At 45.4% G+C, this 18,460-nt stretch overlaps 1 protein-coding gene across 4 annotated transcripts in view; it reads left to right on the forward strand.

Moving 5' to 3' along the window:
• The window catches only part of LPP (LIM domain containing preferred translocation partner in lipoma), a 666,236-nt gene that overhangs the window by 35,328 nt on the left and 612,448 nt on the right, over positions 1 to 18,460 (forward strand). For 2 of the 4 annotated variants that reach the window (XM_072618829.1, XM_072618833.1), the window contains exon 2: positions 11,998 to 12,137. The exons of 1 other annotated variant lie outside the window; for it this stretch is intronic. The gene's annotated coding sequence lies outside the window, so the exon portion shown is untranslated. Of the gene's footprint in view, positions 1 to 11,997; positions 12,138 to 17,435; positions 17,556 to 18,460 lie in introns of those variants that run through there. One more of the 4 variants, XM_072618830.1, reaches the window with a different exon arrangement.

Genomic DNA, 18,460 nt, shown 5'->3' on the forward strand with positions numbered 1-18,460 from the left:
AAATAACTCTGTTACTTTAAACATGTCACGTCACCTTCCTGGTCCTCATTTCCTCATTGGTCCAATGACAGGCTGGACTAGGCCTTTTGGATGCTTTGGCAATCAGGTGATGCCTTTGGACCTCTTTTCAGAACCATGTATTTAAATGCCCAAGATAAAAGAGTGACAAAGACAAGCAATTGTGTTGAAATAGTTTTTAAAATATTAAAAACCAATGCCTAGTTTACAGGCCTCATGCTAAGATCCCCTGGTAGATAATGCCAAAGCCAGATCATCTTGATATTCCACAAGTGTCTGCATTTCCTGATTCCATTGCTAGCAGGGTCAAGGAAGGGCAAGGTTGTTTGGGGGAGGTGGGGTAGCCAAGGAAGCCATTCAGTTATTAATGTATTTGTCACTTGGCATCCAAGGCCCTGAGATGACCTCATTTTTGGCTTCTCACTTTCTGTAATTTAGAGCTTTTAGCACTAATGCCATTGGGCAAAGGCAAATAGGAAATGGTTAGGCCCCCAGGGTTCAGGAGCTGCTGGCGCCCAGGCCCAGCCAGGCTCCTGCCCAGTTAGACTGGATGTGATGTCAGTGGACTTGTTTTGGTTCCTTCTGGGGAGCAGGCAGGCCAGCTAGCCCTGCCTTGCCTTTGGGTCATGCTGATTGGCCTCCTTCCCCCAGCAAATATAACAAACATATACAAAGATGATCCACAAGCCAACCACCCCTAATCTACTTTTTCAAAGATGTGGCTTTTTCGTGTTGTTGTTGTTGGAGTAGATATTTCCTCCACGACCTTTGAGAGTTGTGCAGATCTAAACCCCACCCCCAAGCCAACCAAGGACTGAGCCTCTGTCTCCACACTGAGTTGGTTTGGACAATGTAATCAGTCCCTGGGCTGCCAGCAGAACCCTTTCCACCAGCTTGCCCCCACTGTAGTCTGGGAGAAACAGAGACCCCACCATGCTGCAGTGGGATATGTGCCTATGTGAGTGGGCCAGCTCTCAAACTTCCTGAATCTCCAATTTCACCAAACAAAAGCAGCGGCCTTTGGGGGAACCATTCTGAAGTCATTCTGTGTCCTCCTTTGCTGAGTGAAGTGACTTAACCACAACCCTGGGGCCTGGCCCTAAGAACATACAAATAGCTACCTCCATGAGGTGTGATTGACTTCCTCTGCTTTTTAGCAGCCTGTAGTGTTCTGGGCTGGTACTGCCCTTTCATGGGTAAGGGGCAGATGTTCCGAAGCCTGAGGAGGTGTCCTTCCCAGAGTCCTGCTTTCTCCCAACCAAGTCTGGTCTCCTGCAGCTGATCTCCTGGACAAGCTTCTTTCTGAGGCATGCTCCCTTTGCCCGACTCCCTTGCTGACTGCTTCATTCTTCTGACTCTGTTGAGCATTTCCTTTGGTCAGACTGCCTACACATTCACTAGTGGTCATCAGCAAAATTCGATATTTAGGCAGGTGAGGATGAGTCCACTCAAGTCCTTCTCCTACAGAAGGTTTTTTCCACTGATCAGCCCTTAAGTGTCCACAGATTAAATGGATGAAGAGTTGTGTTGCTGATGGCAATAAGGAAGAGAGAGATCTGGTGAAGTGAAGTGAATTCAGTCACTGAAAAAGCATCACACAGCAAACACCTACTGTGTACCAGTCACATGCTAAACGCTTTATTGCATTTGTGGTCACAACACCCTTGGGAGGTAGGCACTCTTATTATCCCCACTTGGCAGTTGAGGAAACTGAGGCACATGGAAGTTAAGTGACTTACTTGACCTGGGTCATACAGCTAATAAGTTTTATATTCAAGATACATGCAGAGTAGATGAAAGGGGAAGACATTAATCCTTCACCTCAGTCTCGGTTTTCTTTTCTAAAGTGGGGATAATAATAGCCATTATCTCCCAGGGTTGCTGTGAGGAACTTATAGGATGCTCTTGGTCAGGTACACGCCTTCAAGTGCTCTATTGATTGTAAATGTTATTGTTATTAATTAGGGAGAAGGGCACTTGAGCAGGGAGGGAGAAGCACCTGAACTGGGCTTTGAAGGAAGCTGTGGCTTTGGAAAGGCCAAAGAGTGTAGAGTGAAGACATTCCAGACATGGGGGGGGGAGCGCCTTTACAAAAGCTTGGAGGTGGGAGAATGCATGCCATACACAGGGAACAGTTAATGCCGTTCCTGAGAGAATGTATGAAGGGGGATAGAGAGAGAGGTGGGAGCCAGATTGGAGAGAGCTGTAAATGACAGCCTGAGGACTGCGTATCCTCAGGGTAATAGAAAGCTTCAGAAAATTCTTGCCATTTCTTGTCCACAAATTACTACCTGCTTATTCCAACCTCACATAGCAAAGTCCTATTTAACATAGTATTAGCAATTGTGTCCTGCAAACATACATAGCCAAAAGGACAAATCATATGATTAGTGCCCGCGCGTGCGCATGCGCGCACACACACACACACACACACACACACACACACACACACACACACACACACATACACACTTGTATTTCTGCAAAGTCTAAGGGCCTAAGTCTCCTTTTAGATGGCTGAGCACAGAATCCTTCCCTCCCAGGTGGGAAGTATGGACTGTGTGGACTGGCTCCCTGGACCTTGCCCTATCACAGTGGGAGCCCCTGGGTAAGAAGTGCATTCTTCCCTCTTGGATTTACCTGGAGGCTCAGGGGCAGGGTCTGCCTTTCCCACCTGCTGAAGGTGCACTGAGAAAGAGGCTGGGCTCAGGCGAAGTCCTTTTCAGAAACAAGCCTCTGTGGGCCTCTCCCTTCCTCAGCCCCATCACATAATTCTTGTCTGTCTGGACCACACCCAACTAGTCTTCCATAGAGCTAGTGTGTATGGAAGCTTTGGGAAGGCCCAGCCCACCAGGCTCTCACTTTTGTCTCTTCTTGAATTGTCAGACTGGGAAAGGAGGGAGTTCTTTTCTGTCTTTATGCCACTTGGCCTAAATCACTGCCTTCCTCGGTTTTGTCTTCCTGAACTCCTCTCCTCTGGGCAGTGAGTGAATGCCCTGGGCAGCCTCCTACCCAGGCCTATTTGGAGGACCAGTGAGTGGTTAAGGAGCTTTGCTGGACTGTGAGCTTTTCTCCTTAATTCTTAGCCCATGGTCCTCAGACCATGTGGCCTCTCTCAGGCACTGCCGTTGGAGGATGGCCAGCAAGGAAGACCAGTCCGTCAAGAAGCACCTATTGAGCACCTGCCTGGCTCTAGACATGTTATTCACCCTTGGGGTGGGGGAATGTACCTAAGGCTCCATCTTCCACTCTCTCCTCACTGCCTAATTTTAGAATCACCGGCTTCCTCCTTCCACTGAAGCCCTGCTCTCTTTCATCCCCAAGTTCATAATACTGTGGTTTGAATCAGGGCAGGAGGGCACTCAGAGGGCCCACCTTGACAGGGCCCCAGGCTAGGGCTTGGGAAATACAGCCATGGATGGCTGGGCTTCGTTGACTGGAGCAGAGTGGGAGGCATTGGATGGGTCTGTGTGGCCTTTTTCAGACTCATCTGCCTCAAAAAGGGGCATCAAGCACAGCTTCCCTGAAGTCTGCGCTTAGGCAATGAGAGGGGTGTGTGAGTGTGTATGAGGGAGAGAGTGGGGAGGGAGAAAGGGGCAGAGGGATGGGGGTGGAGAGAGAGTGAAGGGAGAGAGAGGGATGGGAAGGGGAAAGAGAGGGGGAAAGGGCAGAAGGAGGAAGGGAGAAGGAAAGTGAGGAAAAAGGGAACAAAGGGATAAGGGGAGGAGAGGAGAGAGAGGGAGAGGGAAGGGGAAGAGAGGAAGCAGAAGGGGAAAAAGGAAGGGAGAAGGGAGGAGGGGGCAGAGAGACGGGGTGGGGGAGGGAGAGACAGAGGAGGGGAGGGATGGAGACAGATGCTAGCTTCGTCACCAAGGGAACTCTGCCCTCAAATTGAACCAACCACTCTGAAGTGATTTGTTTCCTCTTTCTGCCATGTCCCTTGTCTGCTTTCTTAGCTTTTGACCCTTTTAGGCAAATGCATGTTTTATACAGTATCGGTTCTTTTTGCTATTTCTCTCTGATCCCGTCAAAAATAGGGGAATTTTGTCCAGTAAATTAACTTGAGAAAACATCCTGTCGCTGGCTGTCCTGAACTGGCCATCCCTGGCAGCATGGCCTAACTGAGGTCCTGGAAGGTGAAGGAATTTGTCCCCGATCCCAGAGGATATGAGCCAGAATCTCAGCACTTTTAGTGCCTCAGCACTTTTAAAAATAGAATTTTAGATGTGGATTTAGGAAGAGTTGGGTTAAACCCTCCCTTTCCTACTACCTCTGTGCCTTCCGAGCCTGTTTCCTGTCCATGAAATGGGGACAGTAATGCACACAGTAGGACTTCACAACAGGGTTGTAAAGCTTCATTTAGAGAGTGGAAGGCTGACCCTCCACCAGCTTCGAAAAGCACGTCAATGTTGGCTGTTGTCACTATTGTGAGGTGTGGTCTCTGATCCTCCAGGCTCTCCCAAGGCTGCTAGGTGCAGATCTCCAAGGGCCCTCCGAGGTCCTGGCTCCTCAGCTGACCTGACCAGGAGGGGAAGGCAAGCTCTCAATCTGACTGAGAGCCCATGACATTTTCCGTGACTCCAGGCTGCTTTTCCATCATTGAGTCCCAGACATTTCAACCAGAAAATAAACTTTCTGAGTAACTGACTCCTCTGCATTTTGGGGCCATGGCCACAAGCCTCATCATTTTTCACCTCCATTCCCTTTCCCTCTCCTTCTGCACACCCCTCACTCACTTGGGACAGAGCAGTGCTGAATTTGGAGCTAACGATATAGCCATGATTCTAGGTAAAATGCTCTCATAACTGACGTGATCTGACTAAACTCTGGGGATATCATGGGTGTCAGTGCTGGAGAGTGTCCCTGTCATCGGAGAACTGACAGGATAAGGGGAAAGGTGCTACAGAATGCATGTATCACCTGAAGAATCAATATTAGCAGTGGGTGCAAATGAACTGACCGAGTAAAGAAATGGTCTGGGCGCTTCTGGGGAGTGCTTTTCTGCCCTGGTCCAGCCTGACTTGAGTGCCTCATCAGTGCTAGTCCTTTATGGAAACTGGGATTGCTTAAAGCTGAGGAAGCATTACCTCTTGGGCAGGGGAGGTGGGCAGCTTAGAAACAGCTTCATATAATTAAGGAGCTCTGGGAACCCCCTCGCTGGCCACATGGACCGCCCTGTCAGGAGATATTTGTTAGCAGGGAATTCTAGTCAGAGTACTAGTTAGCATGGAATGCACCTGTAACTCCCAAGGGTGGTACCAGATGTAAGGATGCCTGCTAGGGTGAGGTTTGACCTGAATTGCGCCTTTCCAGTTCAGATACAAATGGGATGTGTGAAATTGGTTGGGGGTGTAAGTCAGGTATGACTTACACAAATCGAAGTGAGTCATTACTCCCTGCTGCTGGAAGTGGGCAGACAAATCTCAGCTGCCCTTCCTTGCCCAGGTCCATAGATCTGAAAATAGGGGCACCGAGAGTTCACCTTCCAGCATGCATTCTGGGGCCTGCTACTTGAGCTTATTAAAAATTGCCATTTGAACTAGCAATTTGCCGACAAGTTTCTTGTGCAGTGATTAAGACCACAGGAGGTCTTGGGGAGAAAATTGCTTGTTTGGGCCATGCCAGAAATGTCTGCAGCTCCAGCTGCATTATCCAGAGGGTTGGTTCTTTCTGAGCCCAGTCCATCCCTTAACCTTTCTTCTCCTTAGCGTGGTAGTGGGCTCATAGTAAGGGCTATTTTTATAATTTTATGTTTAATGGGTTCATTCCTGGGAAGTTGCATAGGTTGGCTGTTGGGAGCAGGGGATGTGCTTGTGGGTGGGGTTTGGGATGACCATCCCCCATCCTGGAAGAAGGCGTTAATTACCCTGAGGGCAGAATCAGGAACTTTGGGTGTGATGTCAGGGGCAGCGTGGTGAGCAGAGCTGTCTCCCCAAGACCTGGGCTCCCCCTCTCAGATGCTGTGGAGAGCATCAGGTGTAGGTGGGATGATGTGACCCCTGGGAGGTTCCTTCTGCTTGTGTGATCCTCTGCCTCTGCACACCTGGGGTCATTTTAGAAGCCCTTTTCTCACCCGTTGGAACATAAGCTTCTTGAGGGCAGACATCGTTTCATTCCTTGTGCCTGATATAATGCCTGTAACACAGTAGGTGCTCAATAAATACTCGTCGATAGATGTGATGAGGCTCAGAGGGAACAGACTTCATCATGTAAAGCTGCAGTGAATCTTAGGGATTGGAAGGATGACGAAGGGAAGCCCAGAGAGGTTAGGAAGACTTGGCCACCATCACACAGCTAGGATAAGATAGAGCCGGAATTGGAACCTAGGCCTTCTGAATTCAGGTCCAGTGTTCCTTCTTCACAGAAGAGAGAAGGCAATGACTAGAGGAGAGACCCAGGTCAGGAATTAGGGCTCCGAATTCAAAGCCTGCTCACTCCCAAGGCGACCTTAGGCAAAGCACTTAACATCCCTGAGACTCAGTTTCTTTATATGTAAAATGAGGGGATTGGCTGATACAACCTCCAAGTTTTCCCCTAATTCTAGATTCCATATGTTGGTCAGGGAGAGTGGCAGCATCTTTCGGAAGAGACTGTGGCATATCTCAATTATCCTCAACTTGGGACTTGGAAAACCTGAGTTCCAGCTCTGACTTAAAAAAAAAATTATGTTCACTAGCTGTGTGAACTTTGATGGGTCATTTCTCTGTACCACAGATTCTTCAGGAGATCGCTGAACTCTAGGCAGCCCCGATATTCTGGGCTTCTCGTCACCAGTTTCAAGAACCTTGTGTTCTGGTTGAAAGAAGAGAAAGGATGCTGATAGTGGCATCACCTCATTGAAACCTCTTCTTGTAACTTGTGGAAACAGCTGTGAGGGGAGGAGTGGGGAGAGAAGGGGCAGTGAGGTCCGTGACCACCAGACAGTCATGGGGTGTACTTAGCATGGAGTGAGTCCCTCCAACATTACCCTGGGTAGAGATATTAGCCATAAGTTGGGACAGTATTTCTGAAATTGAATTTGATGGTTTGACTGTATGACCTTTGGCAAGTGACAGCCTCTTTGGACTTCAGTATCATTCCTCAGAAATGGAAAGGGATTAGAATAGGTCTCCTCTAATGTCCTTCCTGGCTCAAGATCTGTGACCCTAGAGATTATAGACTTTGGCTAGAAGGGACCTTACAGAACATTTGGTAATCTCACTAAAAATAATAATAATTAATTTTTCATCACAAATGTAATAAACATCCATGAACGTTTCAAAATACCAAAGAAGAATAGAGGGGGAGGTGACTCTATGAAACAGAAGTTCTGAAATATTGTTCAGTTTTCTACTCTCTATGCCGTAGGGAGATTTCTCCTCCTCCTCCTCCTCCTCTTCCTTCTCCTTCTTCTCCTTCTTCTCCTTCTTCTCCTCCTTCTCCTTCTTCTTCTCCTTTTTTTTTGTTTTGCCAGAGAGTGGATATAATTCAGATCCAGCCTTTATTTGTCCTTGATTCCTTTCTCAATAGCCCTTCTCTCTTTATTTTTTTAAATAACTTTTTAATTTTTTTTTTATTTTTAACATTTTTTTTTTTTTACATTTTGAGTTCCAAATTCTCTCCCTCCTTCCCACTCCTTCACCCACCCACTGAGAAGGCAAACAATATTATGTCAAATTTTATTCCTAGATCCTTTGCTTTCTATGACATCAAATTCTCAACCCTCTACTCCATTAGCATGGAAGCTGCTAGATCTTGCATGATCCTACCTGTGGCTCGATGATCTTTGAATGGTTTCCTTTTGGTTGCTTAAAGTATTTTCACTTCGATGTTGGTGCTCTGGAATTTGGATATCGTATTCCTGGGAGTTTTCATTTTGAGATTTCTTTCAGGAGGTGATTGGTGGATTCTTTCCATTTTGGTTTGATCCTCTGGATCTAAGATATCAGGGCAGTTTTGCTTGGAATAATTTCTTGAAAGATGATGTCTGGGCTCTTTTTTTGATCATGGCTTTTAGGTAGTTCAATAATTTTAAAATTATCTCTCCTGTGTCTGTTTTCCTGGACAGCTGTTTTTCTGATGAGATAGTTCACATTTTCTCCTATATTTTCATTCTTTTGGTTTTGTTTTATTGATGTTAGGTTGTGTTTTTCCCATAACACATCAAAAAAAGAAACAACAACCTAACAACAACTCTCTCTCTCTCTCTCTCTCTCTCTCTCTCTCTCCCCTCTCTTTTCTTTCTTCTTTGAACCAATTCTGATGAGAGAGGTTCAAGCATTGCCTGCCCCACCCCAATCCCCCCTCCATTGTGAAACCTCTTTTATGCAAGAAAATCTTTCCACTTGCCCAAGTCTAATATTTAAGGAACAATTTTTTTCAGTGAGATTTTGTTTCTGTTTCCATCTGGTCAATTCTGATTTGGTTCTTCAGTGAATTTTTGACCTTCTTTTATTATTACAGTAATTCTGGTTTTTAAGATGTAATTTTCTTCAGAGCTTTTATAGGTATCTCTTTTACCAAGTTGTTAATTCTCTTTTCAGAATTTTCCGACATCATTCATTCCCTGCCCCCGCCTCCCCCCCCCCCCCGTTTTTCTTCTACTACTCTTATCTCTTTCTTTAGCTTGTCTTGTTGGGCTTGGGTCCAATGAGCATTTTTCCTTGATGCTTGGTTTGTAGCTGTTTTCACATTGTTGCGTATAGAAATATAACTTACCCAATGGGAAAATGGGAAGTGAAGGAAATAAAAGAAGGTGGGGAGGGAATGATAAAGGGAACTGGATTAAGAGAGGTCCTGGTTAGAATTTCACATTGTTGTTTTCTTCTGAGTTTATATCATGTGTGTATGTATATGTATATGTATATACATATGTAGGTATACACACATATATCTATATCTCTCTATATAGAATATTCCCTATCACCTTGGTCATATTTTATGGTCAAGTTCTTTTTTTGTTGTTTGCTCATTTTTTCCCCCAATCTATTTCTTGACTTTGAACTTTAACATAAAGTTGGGCTCTGTTCTTCTCCGGGTGGGAAGCATTGTCTCAAGCTTTAGGCTTTTTTGTGATGCTGTTTTCAGAGCTAGTCCTGGAGGTCTGAATGTTTTTGGCACTTCCATGGTGGTGTGATGCAGGGAGAGATGTGGTCACTGCTCTCCTGGTCTGCTCTGGTCTTTACCTAGGAAGGGCTCCTGGTCCCCTGTGAGTCACAAATGCTAGCTCTCTGTGTCTTGAAACTGTGACTGAGGCTCCTGCTCCTTTGTGACAAACCCCCAGTGTTTCTCTCTGCCCTGAACCTGTGACCCTGGATTGTGTATGGGCAATAGAGGTGCCAATTAGTTCCAGCTGCACCCAGTACCAGTCAGGGGTTCCCTGTAGTCTCTTTCTGACCAGTCCAACTCCCTTAAAGTCTCTGGACTGAGAGCTTCTGAAACCACTATTGCTGCTAATGCAATGTGGACTCTGACAGTCCCCCCAGCCCCTCACAAACTTTTCCTGTCAACCTTTTAAGTTTTCTTAGGTTTGAAAAATATCCCAACCTGAACTTTTGTTGACTCTTCTCCAAAATTTTATTTTAGGAGTTATTTTACAGTTGTTTGAAGGGCAATGTTGGGGAGTTCAGCTGAGTCTCAGCTCTACTCCACCATTTTGGCTCTGTCCCCACTACCAGATGATGAATTTTCTCTTCTTTATTTTTTTTTAAATGAGTCATTGATGCTCACTTCCTTCTTTGCTTCCTTATCACCTGATTTTGCAGAGGACTTGCCACTTACATAACCCAAATGGAGCCAGAATTTGAATCTTGCTCTGTTTCTCCTGGTTAAGAGCTCTGTCCTCCCTACCATGGCCTCCTCAAGGCTCAGAGATAGGTCTTGAAGTTTTTTCCTAGCTCTGTAACCTATGGACACATTGGATTTTCATCTGAGCCACAGGCATTGTCACTTGGGCCAGACTGTCCGCACCTAGACAGGTGCAGAGGTTAAATTTTATGTCCAGGACTCAGCACAGCCATAATAGACTGAGTTTGATGATTGGTTCCCTGAGTCTGTGGGTCTGGATGCTATGGTTTGGGTCATACTTTTGCCATTTCAATTCAATAAGTCTTTATTGGACAATGTGGAACAATGGTCAGCGCATTGACTTTGGAGTCAGAGGACTGGGTTCAGATCCAGTGTCTCCCTCTTACTAGTTTGTAACCTTGTAGTTCATTTAACTTCCTTGTGCCTCAGTTTCTCTTCATTTATAAAATAAATCAAAGGGGATTGGACCTACAGAATCTCTTTGAGTCCTAGATGTGGGAGCTTTGAAGTTACCTCTCTGAGCCAGACACTGTACTAGTCAGGGATACAGACAAAAAAGGCGTTTGCCACTGAGCTGATTGCATTCTATTGGGAGGCACCGGTGGGGTGAGGAGTACAATATATTGATGCCAAATATAGACAAAGTCATTTCAGGAGAAGAGTAGAGTAAATGGGAACATTATGACGGGGTGGTCCTTGAGCTGGGACTGCAGCGTCTCTAGGGTTCTAAGAGGTGGAGGTGAGGAGGGCCAGCCTTGGAAACACAGGAGATGGGAGAGCGTAGCACTGAACAGTAAATAGGCCAGTTTGGGACTCTAGAGCATAGATCCATAGAACCCCTATGAGGAACACAATTAAAGTTAATCTAGAATGATAACTTGTCAGATTTGGAAGCATGTTAAAAGCCAGATGGAAACATTTGCTGGTGGTTATCGGAAGCCCTTATAGAGGGAGGAGAGTGAGGAGTGCTTCAGGAAAGTCACCTTGGCAGTTCTTAATCTGTGACTCTGCGAGCTCAGAGGGCAGCCAATCCTGGTAGAAATGAGAAGTCCCCTCAAGTTAGGGACATAGTACATATATCCTTCACTGATCAAAATAAATGTAAAATTCTAAACTTGGGACCAAACAATCAATTTCACGTAATAAGATGGAGAAGTCAAAAAAATAGTTGGTGTGAACACAATGTAAAGATTTTAATGACAACAATCTCAGTATGAGATCTATGAGTATGATTTCACAACCAAAAGAGAAAGTAATCTTGGGCTGAATTAATCAATTGATTTAGAAAGGCATAGTGGCCAGAATAAGAGAGTTGATGGCCTTACTGAGCTCTGCCCTACTCAGACCTGACTTTTGGGGTCCTGTGTTCAGTTCTGGGCACTCCCAGTTAGACACATAAGCTGGAAAGTATGTGCAAGAAGGTGACTGGTAGGTTGTAGGGACCTCAGGTTTCTACCATATGAGGATCAAGTAAAGAAGGTATGGATGTTTAGCTGGTAAAGCAGAAGTAAGAAAACATGGCAATTGTTTTCAAGTCTTTGAAGATGGATTGGTTAGGATGGGGAGAGCCTGGAGGCAGGATATCTGAGGGAGGGGATTGTTCCACTCTGTTGCTTGTACTGGCTCTCAGACTCAGTTTTCTCTCTTGCTGAATCAGATTCTTTCTCTCCCATGCTTTTCTCCTCCCCCAACTCACAGAATAGTTTTATAGAAAACACTTTGGGGCCAGAGAAATAGCAAGTGCCATGATCCTGATAATTGGATGTTAGGATCATGTTTCTAAAAAAATGAACTTCCAGTCTCCCCTGGAGCTGTGAATGACTGTTCTATTTACAAGAAGTCTTGCTTTCTTTTTTTTGTTTTAAATTCCTTCTTCCCTTCCCCCAATGTCTTCCTGCCCCAACTCCCAGTGAGGAAAGCACCCAGAGGTTATGGGACTGGTTCAGAGTCATGTAGTAAAGAACTGGCCAATGACCCGACTCCTGCAGCAGCTCAAGCCTCTTAGCTTGGCTTCTTCTCCAGACAGTTGAGTTTCCACTGGGAGTCCCTTTTCTTATTCTCTTATCCAAGTTTAACCATGAATGGAGGACCCTAGGTCAAGGGCAGATCATTGAGAGCTGGCCTACCAGCCACCTTGGGGAGATAGTGGCTCTTCTTTCTTGGTGACTGAGTTGAAGATTTTGCTTTCTACAGGACTTGAAGAGAGTTTTCAAGTGGTGTCTGTTGTGAAAGACCCAGAGGAAGCACTCAGAGGGTAAGCTGCTCTTCCACCGCAGACTTCCTTTGGAGTCATCTTTTCACCGGGTCTCCTATTTTGGTCAGAGACATCATTGGTATGTAGCAGTCTCTATAAGCTTTTGCCCTTTGCTTATGAGGTTATGGGGGTGGGGCTTCAGGTATTTGGCAATGCTTTTTGGTCAGCTGACTAGGACATGAGGCATGGCAAGATGGTGGATGTTTTTTCTGTACTTGGGATATGAAATATCCAGAGCCTTTGATTAATCCCTGCTTGGTCTCTCTTCCTCACTGCTAAATACCTTCCAGCCATACTCTCTGTGGATTCTCCCATAAAGTCTTGCCACTGAGATCTGGGAGCCTTCATTCCTGGAGCCTCCCCCAAGGCAAACATTTTGAGCCTGGCACCTGGCATCTAGGATCTCCAGGTTTCTTCCAAAGTTCACCTCCATGAACTCTATTTGACCCGAGTATTCTTTTGGCATCATCTAGGTCCAGAACCCTGCAGGGAGGCCAGCTGATAGAGAGCCTGAGAGTTTGAAAATTGGCGGTTACTGACTCACTTAGAACAGCTCCAGTGGGGACTATGGAGAGTGAGCTTTTGGCTATCCTGCTGTTTCTCTGCTGGGTTTTCATTGGCCTTCTTATTGAATTGTCTAGTAATGACCTCATTGCTTGCTGTGTTTGTAAAGGAATGTACAGTTGCAGCCAAAAAGCCCCCATTAGGGAGCTGGGAGATCAGCACTGAGAGGAGGCCTGGTCTAGGTTCTGTGCCTACACCAGGTGGCAGGCTCTCAGTTTTGGCATGTGCCCAGTGACCACCTGCCTTGCCCTTGTGACCACTTTAGAATTTGGAGAAAGATCCCTCTTTCATCCTATAGGAAAATGTCAGAGAATTTCCTTTTTACTCCGTAGCCCTAGGACTGAAGCTCAGAGACTTGTCTGCCTTCCTGGGCTAATGGCACACCAGTGAGGGAGGTTGGAATGAGGTTTCTATCTCTGAGCCCCTGACCCTTGGGTCACTAGTTTCTGGGAATGCTGGACAGCCAGTGGGACTCGAATCTCTAGGGAAATAGCCTTGTTGTATCTTTCTGAGTTTTGGAGTGATAGCAGAGTTAGGGAAAACTATGAGTGGCTCTTGGGTGGGGAGTGAGGATGACCGTAAAGTTGCTGGAAATGCTGAAGAGATATAGTATAGTCAGTGAACCTCTGAGTCTTACTCTACCCATATAACATGGACAAATCATTTAACCTTTCTGGGTCTCAGTTTCCCCTTCTGTAGAATAAGGGGATTGGACCAGCTGTCCCCTAAAATCCCTTCCAGTTTTATTATTCTATGAACTATGAACTCCATGGATGATAAATGCCGATTTCTAATGTTTATGTCAAGTAAGAGAGAATCCAGAAACTCCCTGTGCTTTCCAGTTGCCAGATCAGAAAATGTGGGGCTGACCTCCCCATGTGTACTAATAAAATCCACATGTTTCTGGGATATAGTCATCATTTTTTTCTAGATATTCTAGCTGCTGCTGTTACCTTTTGTGATTTGGCAGATGATGGGGCCTTTGGATAGATCCGAAGGTCTGGCAGCTAGACTATGCTCGATAAACAATGATCACCTTTTCTTCTTTCCCCTTTTGCTGGGGCTTCTCCATCATTTAGACTTCTTGGCTGTCAGATATGTCCTTCCACTCCTTCTCTGTTCAACCCAAAGGGGGAAAAAAAGCAGTGATCATATGTGCCAATTTTCTCATTTTTTTAATTGAGAAAACAGGTCCCAGAGAGATTGTCTCACCATATAACTAATATCTTGAATTCCAAGGAATTTCTTCACTCCTTTGCAAATAGTCCTTTCTTGGCTGTGTAAAATACTAACATATATATTTCTAGTACATATGGTCAAAATAAATATAAAAATTCTAAGCTTGGGACCAAACAATCAATTTCACATCCTAAGATGGAGAAGTCTAAAAAATAGTTGGTGTGAACACAGTGTAAAGATTTTAATGTCAGCAACTTCAGTATGAGACCTATGAGTATGATTTTACAACCAAAAAAGAAAGTAATCTTGGGCCGAATTAATCAGTTGATTTAGAAAGGCATAGTCACCAGAATAAGAGAGTTGATGGCCTTACTGAGCTCTGCCCTGCACAGACCTGACCTTTGGGGTCTTGTGTTCAGTTCTGGGCACTCCCATTTAGACACATAAGCTGGAAAGTGTGTGCAAGAAGGTGACTGGTAGGTGGTAGGGACCTCAGGTTTCTACCATATGAGGATCAAGTAAAGAAAGTATGGATGTTTAGCTGGTAAAGCAGAAGTAAGAAAACATGGTGACTGTTTTCAAGTCCTTGAAAGCCGATTCTCACGAAGTATCTTGCACGTAGTAGATGCTTAACAAATGCATGTTGATTTTTTTTCCCACTTGGTCCCAGAAGCTAAAACTTGAACCAGTGAGTCGAAACTGTAGGGAGCCAGATTTTGGCTGGATGTGAAGGAAACTACCCACCAAAGTGACTCAGAATGGAATGGACTAACTTTCAGGAGGTAGTGACCAATAGATACTGTCAAATGAAGAGTGTCACAGATGTGGTTTTAGGTTGGGTAGCCTCTGAGCTTTGTTCTACCTTTCAGACTGTGAGATTCTCTACTTTATGAAGGATATCTTTTGACTCCCCTGGTCCCTAGGGATTACCCTCTTGTTAAAATGTAAGCACCTTTAAGCAGGGATATTTAAATTTATTTTATTTTCTGTTCCGTGCCTAGCACAATACCATGCTCATAGTGGGTGCTTAGTAAATACTTGCAGTTTGGTTAGTCCCTCCTCTTGTTTCACATGGTCACCAACTGACACTTGATTCTACATGCTTTTGTATTTCTTGCTGGTCTAGTTTATTATGTCTTGTGTCCCCAGCTAGGCTCTTTGAATCTGCTTAGTGATTGGATAGTTTGGGCACATAGTTGTAATTCTACCTGTGTGTATGAATTATTGGATTGCTAGGGATAGATGTATACTCCATTATCTTGATTGACCTAGATTATTGGGACCTTCATAGATGTGTGTGTGTATGTATGTGTATGCACATGTGTGCATGTGTATATGTGTGTGTGTGATGTGTATATGTGTGTGTGTATATGTGTGTGCACGCACATGTTGGAGGTTGTAATGGACCATGTCATTACTGTATACCGAGTGCTCTGAGGTCATTGCAATAATTTAAGAAAGTCTGTCACTGGACACTTGGGCTTTTTGGAACATAGTCTTTAATGAACTGGGAGGCAAAGACTAGCTTGTGGTCCTTTTCATCCAGTGATTTTTCTTCTGACTGTGAAGTGCTATGCCTTCTTCAACTTTATTTTGTTGTCTAGATAAATAGAGCCAGTTATCCTGCCAAAATACCATAAATGACAGTCTTTAGGTTAAAGTGAAAAAAATTCCACTGCCATACCAAGATTAAATACTGCCTTCTTTCAAGTCACTTAGGTTCTTTATGAAGAGACAGAGGGAAATATGTCTTGGAAGGAGAGTCGCTGGACTTTAGATTTTATTGGTCCAGGGAGGACCTGGGGAGGGACTCCTTCTATCAAAGCAAACAGGCATCAGGTAGTTTCTCGAGTTGCCTACAGAAGCATATCTGAATTATTTACAAAATAAATAAATCCAGTACTTAGCACATTTCCTGGAAAATAGTAGGTGCTTTATATATATGGCACCTACTATTAAATTAAATAATATATATGTATGTATATATGCATATACAGACATAGACAGACAGACAGCAGATAGATAGATAGATAGACAGACAGACAGACAGACAGACAGATAGATAGATAGATAGATAGATAGGTAGGTAGGTAGATAGGTAGTTTGCTTCAATCTGTGTTCAGACTCATCATTTCTTTCTCTGGGAATAGGCAGCATTTTTTATCCTAAGTCCTTCTGAGTGGTCTTGGATCATTGTGTTGCAGAGAGAAGCTCAGTCATCCCCAGCTGATCATCCTGCAGTATTTGCTGTTACTCTGTACACAATATGTTTTACTTTGCATCAGTTCATGTAAGTTGTTGCAGGTTTTTCTGAGAGCATTCCGCTCATGATTTCTTATATTACAATAGTTTTCCATCCGAATCACAGACCATAATTTGTTCAGCCATTCCTCAAGTGATGGGCATTCCCTTTATTTCCAGTTCTCTGCTGTTATAAATATTTATAATGCTGTTATAAATATTTTTATACATATAGGTCCTCTTTTAATAAATATTTACTTACTGAGAAATACAAGGTGTTTTTTGGGTGGTAAGGGGAGGCACTAGCACTTGAGGATGGGGAGCAGGAGGGTCTTCCTATAGGCAATAGTGTTTGAGCCGATCTTTGAAGGATGCTCCAAATTCTAAGAGACTGAGGTAAGAGGAGAGGGCATTCTAGGAAGAGGCTCAGCTTTTGCAAAGGCAAGGAGGTAGGGATGTGGAACATTGAGTGTGAAGAATAAACAGCAACTAAGCCTGTTTGCTTGGACAATGAAGTGCAGTTAGAGGAGGAGAATCCTAGGTGGTCAGATATGCGATCAAGACTCCTTTCTCTTATGCTTTATTTTCCTCTGCCTCTCCTCACTAATCTTACTAAAACTGATTGAGTGTTCAGAAAGTTTAGAAAGTGAGAAGCATGATCATGAGAAAGGGGCTTTAAGAAGCTTGCACCAGCCCGTGGTCTCCCAGGGACACATGGTCAGAACATAACTAATGAAATGCCGGGCCCAGAGATATCTGAGATACTGTGGCTTGGGTCTGGCCTGGGGGCTTCCTGATGAATCTGTCCAATTAGGAGAGATTGAAGACTGCAGTAGCATTCCCTACTGGGAAACCGAGAGTGTGTGAGGAGAGATGGGGGGTGCTCTAGTCTGTACCCCCTTTTCACTAGCCTAGCTGCTCCCTCACTCACACACCTGCACAGGACTGCAGCCACACCCTCAGGCGTGTTCCTAAACCCAGTTGGGAGGGAAATGTCGTGAATCACAGCCACGCCAGGGCCCTTTGCCACCCAGACCACTGACTTCCTGATGATTTCTGCCCCTACACCTCCCAAAGTAACTGGAGGGCATTCAGAGCAGAGTCCAGCCTCCGCATCTCTTTGGGTTAATCATTGGCAAAGAGACATGAACTGCTTCTTAAGAGGGGTATATCCTCCAAGTGCCAGAACAGAGGGAAGGGTGATTTTTTGGACATCCTCCTTAGCCTGCTTCTCCATATTTGGAAATGTTTACCCATCGCCCTGATCTATTGGGAGGGAAGGGGAGGGGAGGTGACTCAGGGTTGGGAAGGAGCAGGATTTGAATTCCTGTTTCTAGAAAATAGGATTTTCCCCTCCCCCTTTCCTCTTGTTTGGGAGACTGAGCAGGGAAGGCTTGAGCCCAGTCCCCTTCCTACAGGACCTCCTTCCAATTGTTTCTGCTCGAGGAAGAAGGGCGTGTGTGAGAGGGATACTGGAGTGTGGGAGCACGCCGGCATAGAACTGCTTTGGAGAGTAAGTACACACATACAGAGGATCGGCACTGGCTCTAGAGAGCCTTGGCCTGCCGGGAACTTGTTGTTGGCCAGGCCAGTAGTTTGTGGGGTTCTGAGAGGAATGTGTGTGTGTGAGTGTGTGTGTGTGAGGATGTGAGGGTGTGTATATGAGTTTGTGTGTGGTGAGCGTGTGTGTATGAGTGTGACAGTGTGCATGTGAGCATGTGTATGAGTGTGTGTGTGGTGTGTGTGTATGTGTGTACATCTTTCCCCCTGGCCTCCCCACTTTTTCCCTTGGGGACTAAGGCTGTGGCCAGGGAGCTGGACTTTTTCTGAGCAGAAAGCATGTATGTGTGTAAAGAAATAGAGGGAGGAGAGGGTTACCCAGAGGCCTGCCTTGGAGTTGGAGGCAGAGGATGGTTTGCACGTAGCTAGAGTGGCAGCAGCCTCACAGCACCCCTTGGGCTCAAAGGCCGGCCTCTACAGTGGGCTTTGGGGACTGGAGGGGGAGCTGGGGCTGCACAGAGCCAGAGTCCTTGTGTTAGCATTTTGCCGTGAGCGAACATTCAGCCATTTTCTTGCTTCTAGAAAGCAAAGATTTATTCTTTTCTGCGTTTCCTAGATGTGACTGGCTGCCTGGGATCTTAGTGGTCACTCAGTCCTGCCCGGACTTTTTATGGAGAAGGAACGGGCATTAGGGAGAGGGGAAGGGATGTGTCAGTACTAGCTGGAGGACTGATCCAGGCCACCCTGCTGCATGGCATGTCCTCAGCCTTTGGGGCCAGGCAGGGCTCCCTTCACTCTTCTCAGCCTTCCTGGCAGCTCCGACCTGTGCTACCTGCCTTAGTCTCCTAGCTGTAACTTGTTAATGCCATCCCCCTAAATGCCACCGGTGCCTTGGCCACAGGCTTGTCGCTTGAGGCT

Source organism: Notamacropus eugenii, chromosome 6, assembly GCF_028372415.1.
Source record: "Notamacropus eugenii isolate mMacEug1 chromosome 6, mMacEug1.pri_v2, whole genome shotgun sequence".
Taxonomy (NCBI): Eukaryota; Metazoa; Chordata; class Mammalia; order Diprotodontia; family Macropodidae; genus Notamacropus; species Notamacropus eugenii.